Below are 10,808 nucleotides of genomic sequence, written 5' to 3' on the forward strand. Positions count from 1 at the left end.
TAAATAAATTAGATTTGAATTTGATTCAATCTCTCCTCTTCTTGTCTTCATGTCTGGCCTTGTTTGTTATCTGTGGTCCTTAATAAAAGGTTGCCCTGCAAACCAAACAAATCCACAGTTGCGTGGTCCCATATTTGCACTTATGAGAAGCGAATGAGGTCAGTTGGTCGCTCTTTGTTGAGCAATGGTGCTTTTATTTGTTTGTACAAAAGACATTGTAGTAAAAGAGGTTAGCGCCGTGTGGTTGCGTTTCGCCACATGTTGAGCAATCGAGCGGTCTGTAAGCAAACCAGGGTGATGTGCCAGTTACGGAGGACGTCAAAAATAGATGTCCTAAACCAGGGGCTCTCAAGCATGCATCTTAAAGGGCCGCTTATGAAACGTCCACTGGGTTGAAGGACTGAAGAGGACAAACGAGTGATATAACTACCATGCAGTACAGAACAGGGCTGAAGACCTGGAGAAGAAGAATTGCCCTTAAAAAAAAATCTAGAAACATAAAAAGACAAAAGTATTTGGACATCAGCTCATTAATTCATTGATTAAAAAAAAATAATAATAATTGCACCATAAACATCAACTAACATTATTAAGTTTCGTTTTTAAAAGTTCAAACTAAATAATCTGTTTTAGCTATGTTTGTGACAAATTGTGGTTGAACCTTAGTTGAGTCATCTGAACAGGGTCTACTGAACAGTCCTGCAGGGGTTTTGAACTGATGTTGGTCACACTATTTTATTGGGTGTGTTCTTCCACCTCTCACTCACCATCAGTGTGTAGTCATTCTCCAAAGGCTGTTTGGCCTCAGTGTTGGAGGCTGGGTCTGAAAATAAGACAGATACTAAATGTAATAGTAATAAATTCCCAGTTGTTAATTTGAATGAACAAAAGTATATTTTTGTGCCCACATGTCATTTACACAACTTATTATTTTTTTAATTGATCTTTTAGAAAGTCATCTGAACTTACAATACTTTTTTTATATAGTTTATGTACTTATTTACATTTTATAGAACTTAAATTACGCCAACAAAAAACGTTAGGTGAAGTTTTATACATATAAAAAAATTAATCATTGTCTCACTCTGGCCCTGTACTGTGTCTTTCCTAGTCTGTCTTTGTCATTTCAGCCCTCCTGTCTTTTTTCCCTGTGTCTCTGTCTGAGTGTTCTCACCTGTGTTCACCCACGTGACTATAATCTGTAGCTCCGCCCCCTCATTACCTGTTCCCCAGGTGTTTTTTTATTTCCATTTCCCTCCTTGCATATTTATACCCCAGTGTTTCTGCTCTTAATTTGTCTGTCTTGGTTTCTCGGTCTCATTTGCTTATCCGTCACTCTTCTGTTTAGTTTCCCTAGTTTATTTCTTGTTGTGAGTTTAGTTTTATAGTTCCTGGTCTCATTGGTTGTTTTATGTTTCCTGGTGTTTGTCTTGTTTTGCCTGGTTGTTTTCTTTGTTTGTTTCTTAGTTGAATAAATCTTACCTGCATTTGCGTCCACCCCCGTGTCCTCTCCCTTCTCCTGCATATCCTGCCAATATGTGAACTAAAACTTTCTAGCTGGCACAACTATTGATGGTTTCCTTCAAAAATTAAAAGTTTGATTTGGCCTCAAAACTTAAATTTAGTGCAATAAGTCATCTGAAGAGGGTTTACTGAACAATTCTGCAGGGGTTTTCAACTGATTGGCTGTTGGTCACACTATTTGAATTTTGGCCGTGTCCTTTCCATTTGCCTACTTGTGTATTTATACCCCAGTGTTTCTTTTGTCTGTCTTGGTTTCTCGGCCTCGTTTGCTTATCCGTCACTCTTCGGTTTAGTTTCCTTAGTTTATTTCTTGTTTCCTGGTTTCATTGGTTGTTACTGCACTCACATTTAGTGCAGTAAGTTGCCTTAAAATTTGTTTTATCAACCTTTTCTTAACTTTTTCAATTTTACAATATATTTATTCTGCTTTTGTTGGAGTAACTGTCTCTACTGTCCAGTAAAAAAGTTTTTTTACAAGATTTTGGAGCACTGAAGAATGTTAGTGAGGTCAAAAAGTGGATGTTCTTGGATGATCACCACTTTTTCTCGTTCCCAACTCCCCAACTCATTCCAAAATCTGAACTGGAACATCACATAATGTTTACAGTAGTTTTTGTCAGAGATTTTTTTAATCTGTACAATATAACACTGGATTCCAAAACGTTCTCAAACTTCTCAAACTCAGCACTTTGTGTGTTCATATACTCATATACTCACAAAAAAAAAAACACATGCACACATGCACTTTTTTTTTTTTTTTTTTTTACGGTAGCCTCTTTACCGTTCTCCCCACCGTTCCACAGCCGGAGAGGCCTCTATTGTTCCAGCCACAGGGGTATCGATTTTTACGGCTGCTGCGCAACAATGCACCCAAGCCACTGCAGCTCTTTATGAACTCAAGCAGTCTCCCTTTTACGAGCGCTAAATGAATGAGATAGGTAGGTGCACTTGAAAAATGGACCTTCAGGAGAGGAGAAAGGGAAAGTGACATGACAAAAGGGGCTGTGCAGTAAGCTTCCTCTTGTCTAAGCTGTAGAGAAGCCCCCGGGTATTGGACTGAAGCTTTGATGTAGCAGAAGCCTGGGGCCCAACCAGAGCAAGGGAGGCCTAGAAATAGGGGGCTGGGGGTGGGCTACTGGATGGAGGCTGAAGGCTGTGGAGAAGGGGCTTGATGGGCTCCGGAAGTAGAAATAAAGAGAGGCACAGCTGGAGGAATAGGAGCAATGAACCCCCTCTTTTCATGCCGAAAGAGTGAGAGAGACACACACACATACACACACACACATAGCCTTCACACAATACCGTTCCTTTTTTACATTTTCTGAGTAATAAGTGCTTTCCTTAGACAATTACATATAAGTGCAAAACTTGCCCTGAAACTGAAGATATGAAGATTCGAACATTTTTTATTAGTTGAAGAGAGTTTTGCCCATATAAATAACAAGATTCCAATATTCCAAAACTATCAATGTAACATTAGTTTAAAAAAAAAATAATTTAAAATTATAATTTTACTTTACTATGTAACTGACTATGTAGTAAATTGTGTAGTTACTTTTTAAATGACACAAGGAAATTGATCACTCTCCTCAATAGTCAGCAATAAGTTTTACAAAACTTATTAAGAAATATTAGAGCTGCACGGTATATTGTTTAAGCATCGTCATTGCGAATAGTCACATCGCAGGACATGCAATGTCAATTACGGCAATTAAATCAAACACGTCATGCTGCAATGTTTTGATTTTCGACACAAGAAGTAGATACACAGCACTGTCTCTGTGTCTGTGTGAGTGACGGGCTGCTGCTGCCTGAGAAGCACAAGCAGTAGGGGGAGCACGGGGGGGTGTCAGGAGTAAACACGAGGTAACCGCATGGCCTCCATCCACATGGTTGGGCACGTGATTGTAAACGTGGGCACGTGTCGAACGCTGTGCACCTCAGTCCAGCACAGTTTTGTTGCAGATATTGCCAGTTACAGCTGAATTCACGCTTTTAATCTCAGAAAAAAACGCTCTAATTTACCTTTTTAAAAGCCTATTAAATGCCTGATTAAAGGGCTGAGAACTGTTCTATTGGATGTTGATATATATCATCGAAAAAAGAGCATTTGCAATGTAACATTTTTACAATATCGTGCATCCCTACTAAATATACTTACTCACAGAATCTAAACCTAGTCTAAATGTCTTGTATAAACTCAAAGAAATATAATAGAGCTCATAGAACTACACATACTGTAGAACCGCTTACTTAGGTCTTCTGGGTGGGGCAATCGTCTTTACTACAGCATGTTCTGTCGTCATCAGCTTTGTGAGCAGAGTCTATCTACTATACTATACTTCATGCTTATTGGTTTGTAGAATGTTAGTTATACAGACTTCCTTTGCCAGGTGTTGTGACGAATTCTTGCCGCCTGTCAGAATCCGACTCCCCTTTCTTGTACACACTTTTCGTGCTGCGTGACTCGCCTAGTGTTGTGCTCGGATTTCGGCACAACACTAATTTTTTTTTCTCTGGTTTATTTAAAGATGGCCTCAACTTCCTGTATTTGGTCTAAAAGAAAGTTTGAATCATCTAGAAAAGTGCTTTTACACTGCAGATGAAGTGGATCATGGTTCAGTAGGCTTTGAGGACACTGATCTGTGGCATATACTGTACAGGGCTTGGACAATAAAAATGAAACACCTGTTTTTTTTATTTATTGTGGTGACGTACAGTTCTGGTGGAAACAGGAGAGTTGAGGTGCACATTGAATTCTGCCGTGATTTGGGCAGCCGTGGTTTTATGTTTTTTGGATACAATCCGGGTTAGCACCAGAACATCCCTTTCAGACAGCTTCCTCTTACAGCGTCCACAGTTAATCCTGTTGGATGTGGTTCATTTTTCTTGGTGGTATGCTGACATTACCCTGGATACCGTGGCTCTTCATACATCACAAAGACTTGCTGTCTTGGTCACAGATGCGCCAGCAAGACGTGCACCAACAATTTGTCCTCTTTTGAACTCTGGTATGTCTCCCATAATGTTGTGTGCATTGCAATATTTTGATCAAAACTGTACTCTTACCCTGCTAATTAAACCTTCACACTCTGCTCTTACTGGTGCAATGTGCAATTAATGAAGATTGGCCACCAGGCTGATCCAATTTAGCCATGAAACCTCCCACACTAAACTGACAGGGGTTTCAGTTTCATTGTCCAACCCCTGTATATATAATGTGGGGCACGGACAATCCTAGCCACTCTTATGTCAAAGTTTTTTTTTGGCATGTCAGCAATGACATACTACCTAAACACACAGTTGTATGATTTGCATTAAACACACACACAAACGTAAGTTTGCTGCATTCCTGCTCACACACTTTACAGAATCTTCTCATGTAGAATCATAACAGTATTAGTGTAGGAGTGCACTGAAATGCCCTTTACTCTAAACGCCCATTGATTCAATTCAATCAGGCGATCTTTACTTGAATCTGAGCTAATAAACTCCCAATGTAGAATGTGCTTGTGTGTGTGTGTGTTTGTGTGTGTGTGTGTGTGTGTACTTTCCTTCACAGAATCTCTATGAAAATGAGACTTTATAACTCAGCGATCATCCCCCAGAGTGCTATCTCTGATTCATACTATGCAAACACAGCGGAAAATCCTAGCTGTTCTCCTCGCCTTCCCTTTGTTCTCACAACCTACTGAACTTTCACATCTCACAGACGAAAGCTGATAACACACAGGGTTCTAGATGTAATGTGATAGTGACAGTGGGTAAATGATGGCAATGAACAATTCCAGGAGCCAAATAGCTGAAGTAAAGAAACTGGGCTGAGAAAAAGAAGAAGGATAACCTGAAGACCTGAAAATAACCTGAATTTTAAAAGACATAAAGTTTACATCCTTTTTTTTCAAATTTGTATTACAATGAACAAGAAGTAAAAGGGCTAAAGCTAAATTTTGGATGTTCTGCATAGTCAGTACTTAGTAATGTAATACCACGATACTATTGTAAATGGTTTTTGTAGCAGCTAAATGTCTTCATTTCTTGTTTGGGGCATTCTATACTCATTGTTTCAACAAATTGCTTCTAATTCTGCTAGTTCCGCCCTTCTTAAGGTCTAGCCACATATTTTTGATGATGTTTAATTCAGGGCAAAAACTTCAAATTGAGGTAGTCAATTATGGATCATCAGGTATGATTTTGAGTCTGCTTTAGAAGCAACTATACAGAATATGTTAGATGTTCTTTTCAGAATTTGCTGTAATTAAGAAAATTCATTCTTCTTCCTACCAGTGACATGTTCGCTGTTCCACTGGCTGCAACACAAGCTCAAGACATGATTATCCCATGTTTTTAACAGTTGGAAAGGTGTTTTTTTTTTTTTACAAAACATGGCACTACTCATGAATTGAGGCATTTTTTCTGTTATAACACCTGGACCATAATAATACGTAAAATATCGTGAAAACACTGGAAAATATTAAGTAGTCTCATGCAACATACAATCATATGAAAAAGTTTGGGCACCCCTATTAATCTTAATCATTTTTAGTTGTAAATATTTGGGTGTTTGCAACAGCCATTTCAGTTTGATATATCCAATAACTGATGGACACAGTAATATTTCAGGATTGAAATGAGGTTTATTGTACTAACAGAAAATGTGCAATATGCATTAAACCAAAATTTGACCGGTGCAAAAGTATGGGCAGGAAATGGAAGACCACAGGGACAGTTCTTGTTAAGCCCAGAAGTGGCAGGCCAAGAAAAATATCAGAAAGGCAGAGAAGAAGAATGGTGAGAACAGTCAAGGACAATCCACAGACCACCTCCAAAGAGCTGCAGCATCATCTTGCTGCAGATGGTGTCACTGTGCATCGGTCAACAATACAGCGCACTTTGCACAAGGAGAAGCTGTATGGGAGACTGATGCAAAAGAAGCCATTTCTGCAAGCACGCCACAAACAGAGTCGCCTGAGGTATGCTTTTGCATACCGCAGGCTTTTGCATACCTCAGGCGACTCTGTTTGTGGTAAGGGTGCCCATACTTTTGCACCGGTCAAATTTTGGTTAAATGCATATTGCACATTTTCTGTTAGTACAATAAACCTCATTTCAATCCTGAAATATTACTGTGTCCATCAGTTATTAGATATATCAAACTGAAATGGCTGTTGAAAAACAACCAAATATTTAGAACTAAAAATGATTAAGATTAGCAGGGGTGCCCAAACTTTTTCATATGACTGTATGTACATACAAGCATATGGAGATATAGCTGGACTCGCCAGTAAAAACTATGGTGAAGTAGCACTATTAATGGAGACATCAAATTATTTTTAACCAAAACATAATTATTCTATTTTTGCCATTACATAGAACTTATTTATCACTTAAAGTCAGTGCTGGAAACATCGATTTTCAATGTGTTTTTATACGGCACAGTAAAGGTTTTATTTAAAAACAAAAGACCAACCAAGGGCCATGTGGTTGGCTGAGAGCTGACAAAAAGCTAAGAGATTTTCAATGGAAGATACACCAGTAAAGGGCCCCCTTTGAGCTTCTAGTGGTCATCATCATCATGCTTCACCAGACACAGCCTGTAAAAGTCAAAATCACTCTTCAAGAGACTAACGCTATAAACTTGACTCCCCACAGTTCTCTCTCTTCCTCTCTCTCCCTCTCACTCCCTCACACACACACACACACACACTAACATCTCACGTCTACACACACACACACAGACGGAAGAGGAAAAAAAAGAAACAGAAACACCCCTCTTCTTTCAGGAGATCTGGTCATTTACATTAGATAAGAAAGGGATTGTGTGTGTGCATGCACAGGGGCACCACTAGGGTGTTTAGGTTCTATGAAACGATATCACACTGAGCCCAACCACCCCACTACCACAGACCTCACCAAGCCTGATTATAATATTACCCTGTGCAGACATGCACATAACATTCCTCATACAGAATAAGTCATATCTCAAAGCTACACAGATGTTCGATATGAGAATCTTCAATACATAACTTAAGCTCATTTGTAGGGGTATAAGTGTAGCCAGGTGGTGAATTGAGTATACACCTTTAAAATGTGTGTCTGTAACTTGAAGAAACACAATCAGAAGTGTTGTCACCCTGAGAGAGGAAAGGGAGGAGCTAAGAGCATGGTAGAGAAGGAGGCTCAAGCTGCAGTGAATGGTGGTGCTCCATTTTATGATTCATCCAGAGCCATCCTAATGAAATAAGAGGTAAAAATCAGGAAATACTGAACAATATAAGGTTTAGTTGGCCTATAACAGTAGTAGATGCCTATTTTGCCTTTCTAAACATGTATTTTGAATGAATCACAACCAGATGCGGGCAGATGGCATTGTTTCTGTGGGGTAGTATGCTCCTCGTGTTCAAGCCTTGTATTTTTCTGGGTTACAGAAGCTGTTTGTCCAAGTTCTCTTGATGAAATGCTCAAATCTTGTTGAGTAAAGCTGAGTAAATCGAGGTGAGCTTAAAAACAAATATTAAAAGAGCTCTGTTAATGGTATTAATGTGGTATTAATGTTATTTATCTATTTTCTGTAATTAGTGCCACTACCAAATACTGTACTGTGTTCTAAGCTAGGGTTTTACAGTGTATTCATTTTTATTTTTGTTATTTTAAATACAATTTAATCAGAATAAAATACCCAGAAAAAAAATTCTTTTGTCATTTGGTGTGCGTCCTTTCCCCGGTGACATAAGCATAAGAAGACTGGATTGGTTCCTTGGTAGGAGTGTAGGTATTGGGAGACAGAGCTGGTTCATTAGTAGGGGTATGAAGATTAGAAGACTGGGCTGGTTCATTGGTAGGAGTATGGGGATTTGGAGATAGGGCTAGTTCATTGGTAGGGTTATGGGGATTGTGAGACAGAGCTGGATCATTGGTAGGGGTATGGGAATTTGGAGACAGGGCTAGTTCATTGGTAGGGGTATAGGAATCTGGAGACAGGGCTAGTTCATTGTTAGGGGTATGGGAATCTGGAGACAGGGCTAGTTCATTGGTAGGGTTATGGGGATTGTGAGACAGAGCTGGATCATTGGTAGGGGTATGGGAATTTGGAGACAGGGCTAGTTCATTGGTAGGGGTATAGGAATCTGGAGACAGGGCTAGTTCATTGTTAGGGGTATGGGAATCTGGAGACAGGGCTAGTTCATTGGTAGGGGTATGGGAATCTGGAGACAGGGGTTGTTCATTGTTAGGGGTATGGAAATCTGGAGACAGGGGTTGTTCATTGTTAGGGGTATGGAAATCTGGAGACAGGGCTAGTTCATTGGTAGGGGTATGGGAATCTGGAGACAGTGCTGGTTGGTTTATAAGTAGGGATACCGGGAAACCTGATTGGTTTCTTGTATTCATTGGTAGGGGTATAGAAATGTGTATATTTGGCTGGTTTGTTGTTAGTTGCCTTGTTAGTGGGAGTCTGGGGAGACAGGGCTGGGTCTTTGGTAGGGGTATAGTGACGAGGAGATAGGGCTGGTTCGTTGGAATAGGTATGGAAATGGGTAGAAATGGTAAATTTATTAATAGGTGATGTGGATGAGGGAGACTGGGTGGTTCATCGTTAGGGGTATGGTGATGAGGGATTCTGGGTGGTTCATTGTTAGGAGTGTGGGTACTGGGAAACAGAGCTGGTGCATGGATAGGGGTATGAGAATATGGAGACTGGGCTGGTTAGTTGGTAGTTGGCTCATTAGTGGGAGTCTGGGGAGACAGAGCTGGATCATTGGTAGGGGTATGGGAATCTGGAGACAGGGATGGTTCATTGGTTCAGGTATGGAGACTGAGAGACCGAGCTGGTTCATTAGAAGGGTTATGGGGATGAGGGAGACTGGGATGGTACTGGAATGGGGAAAAGGGCTGGTCTTGGTAGGGCCATGGGGATTAGGGGATTACACTGAATGAAATTGAAGGAAAAAGTTAGATTTTAAGAATAAAATGCAATATTCCATTATTCATGACAGGTCATAGTTTCATATAAAAAAAAAATCACCTGTTAGTTGCAGCTACTTAAAATCTTCAAAATGTTTTACCCCATACAGTGCCCCTGTGTGTGTGTGTGTGTGTGTGTGTGTGTGTGTGTGTGTGTGTGTGTGTGTGTGTGTGGAGGCTGGGGCAGTAAACACTGTAAGACTATCTCCATGGCAGCCAGAACAGCATTAGCAGGCATCTGCCGGCCTCCCAAAGTCTCCTGTAAATGCCTCCCACCCTCTGCCTCTTTCTACTTGCTGTTGCCCAGCACAGCAGATGTGCACTGCAGAGCCCCCTGGCCTTGCATGAGTGATCCCTTGGGTCTGGTGTGTGTGTGTGTGTGTGTGTGTGCATGTGTGGCAGCAGCCCAATGTTCTCTTGAAACAACACTGTGTGACCAAGGCCTGATATCTGAGTTTGCGATGTTTTCCCAGCAAGTGAGAAACTGAGCAAAGCTCTATTCTGGATGGATTAGTTCAACCTGTAATTTTAGGGATTACCAACAAGAATCACAATTTGAATCGATTCAGTCTGAAATCTCGTAAGACTTACAATAACAATTTCAGAATTAATTATTTTTAATAGAATTTTTTTTTATAGACACAGTTTCAAGAGGAACTTTGAGTTGACCAATGAAAGGAATCTGGGGACATGCTGAATAAAATGACTTACCTTCATTGGTGCCAAATCCAGATCCCACAGGAATTAGAATTGTGTTCCTTAGAAGAGCATTTAGAGTTAATTTCTTGAATTTCTTGCCCTTTTAATGTGTTTGAGAGCATCAGTAGTAAAGTTGTACAGAGGTAAAGTTGGTATACAGTGAATAGCCATACTTGAGTAATGTTCCAATCTATATTATAGCAAGAACTACTCAACTAAGTAAAGAAAATATCCCAAAGATCTATAAACATTTAAACTATCCTTAAGTGCAGTCCGAATTACCATTGAAAACACAATGATGAAACTGGTTCTCATCAGGACCACCCAAGGAAAGAAAAAAGCAAGGGTTACCTCTGTTGCACAGGATAAGTTCATCAACCAAAAGCAACAGCACCCCAGGTAAGAGCACCATAAATACTTCACAGAGTATTTTGGTTTGTTTAACAGTTTTAAGTTACTACATGATTCCTTATGTGTTCTTTAAAAAGAAAGTACAATATAGTGTGTTTTAAATAAATAAAGTACTATAAAGTACACTTTTAGTTTAATGTAATTCAATATACTTACACAACAGTTATTTACAAATATACTTTTTTACATTTTTAGCAAAGTGTGTTAAAAAC

At 39.7% G+C, this 10,808-nt stretch overlaps 1 long non-coding RNA gene across 1 annotated transcript; it reads right to left on the reverse strand.

The window, feature by feature from the left end:
• Nucleotides 1-676: 676 nt before the first annotated feature.
• Nucleotides 677-10,514, reverse strand: LOC107197787 (uncharacterized). Its single transcript, XR_002651985.2, has 3 exons — nt 10,468-10,514; nt 10,198-10,244; nt 677-823 (listed from the first exon to the last, which is right to left on the reverse strand). It is a non-coding gene; the product is annotated as an uncharacterized LOC107197787 (long non-coding RNA).
• Nucleotides 10,515-10,808: the final 294 nt, after the last annotated feature.

This window comes from Astyanax mexicanus, chromosome 7, assembly GCF_023375975.1.
Source record: "Astyanax mexicanus isolate ESR-SI-001 chromosome 7, AstMex3_surface, whole genome shotgun sequence".
Taxonomy (NCBI): Eukaryota; Metazoa; Chordata; class Actinopteri; order Characiformes; family Acestrorhamphidae; genus Astyanax; species Astyanax mexicanus.